The sequence below is a fragment of the Suricata suricatta genome, chromosome 3 (genome assembly GCF_006229205.1).
Source record: "Suricata suricatta isolate VVHF042 chromosome 3, meerkat_22Aug2017_6uvM2_HiC, whole genome shotgun sequence".
Lineage (NCBI taxonomy): Eukaryota > Metazoa > Chordata > Mammalia > Carnivora > Herpestidae > Suricata > Suricata suricatta.
This window is the reverse complement of record NC_043702.1, coordinates 173351545-173352719: the sequence shown is the minus strand read 5'-3', so window position 1 is coordinate 173352719 and position 1175 is coordinate 173351545. Positions and strand designations below refer to the sequence as shown.

Below are 1175 nucleotides of genomic sequence, written 5' to 3'. Positions count from 1 at the left end.
GCGGCAGGTCCCAGGGGGCGGCAGTGCAGAAGTAAAGGTGCTCCAGGACTCAGGGATTAGGAGCCAAACCTGGAAGGCAGGGGCCCAGGGCGCGATGGGGGGCGGGGTTCTGGTGCAGGGCTGGTGCGGGCTGGGGAGGAGGGCAGGGGATCTGAGGTCCAGGACTGTGATGGGGGGAGGGTTATCGGGGGCTGGGAGCAGGGTGGGTACCTGGGAAAGGGGAGCCTTGAGGATAGAGTCTGAGATGCAAGGTCCTGACCCAGGTTCCTGGGGTGAAACAGGCTGGAGAGGAGAGTGGGGTTCCTGCCCCAGCCCCTGAGACAGACCCTGAGGGTGAGGGCAGATCCCTGGAGGGAATGTGTTGATGGGAACCCCTCAGGTGGCAGGTCATCGGGGGGGGGGGGGGGCAAATACCTGGCCCTGAGAGAAGGTGTCGCCCCTGGAAGGACCCTGCCTTGCATGACCGAGGAAAGGCGTCCCCGTGACCCACACAGCCCGCTCCCCGGTGAGGCCTCTGTCGCCCTGTCCAGCCCTGCCTGCTCCCCTGTCTGGGCCACTTTCTTTCCGGGGTGCATGCGTCCCTGTCAGTGAGGGGGAGGGGCTGTGAGAGGCAGGATGGGCGGTGCAGGGGACGCTGTAGAGATCTTCCTGCCTGGATCCCCGGGAGCATCCCCATCCCGTCTAGTCTTCCTCAGGAGCATCCCCTTTTCCGCCTGCCTCACCCCGGAAGCCCTCCCAATCTGCCTCATCCACCCCAGGAAGCACCACCATCCTACTTGGTTCCGCCCCCAGAGCACTCCCATCCCACCTGGTCCCCCCCAGGAACCCCCATTCTGCCTGGTCACCCTCAGGAGCATCTGCTTCCCACCTGGACCCCCGGGAACACCCCCATACTACTTGGTTCCACCCCTAGAGCTCTCCCATCCCACCTGGTCCCCCACAGGAGCACCCTCATCCTGCCTGGTCACCCTCTGGAGCACCCCCATTATGTCTGGTTCCACCATGGAAGCACTCCCAGCTGCAGCACCCGCCCCTTCCCCCCCCCCCCCCGCTGTAGGACCCTAAGCAAGTCACCTGCTTCTGTTCACATAAAATCTCTCCTGATCCCAGTGAGGATGCGAACGGGCCGACCTCATCAGCCTGTTCATGGGGTTAAATGAAAAAACGCATGAAAT

General features: G+C 63.7%; 1 pseudogene; it reads left to right on the top strand.

Annotated features, from left to right (window-relative positions):
- LOC115287197 overlaps nucleotides 1–1175 on the top strand; it is an 18653-nt pseudogene that overhangs the window by 1935 nt on the left and 15543 nt on the right.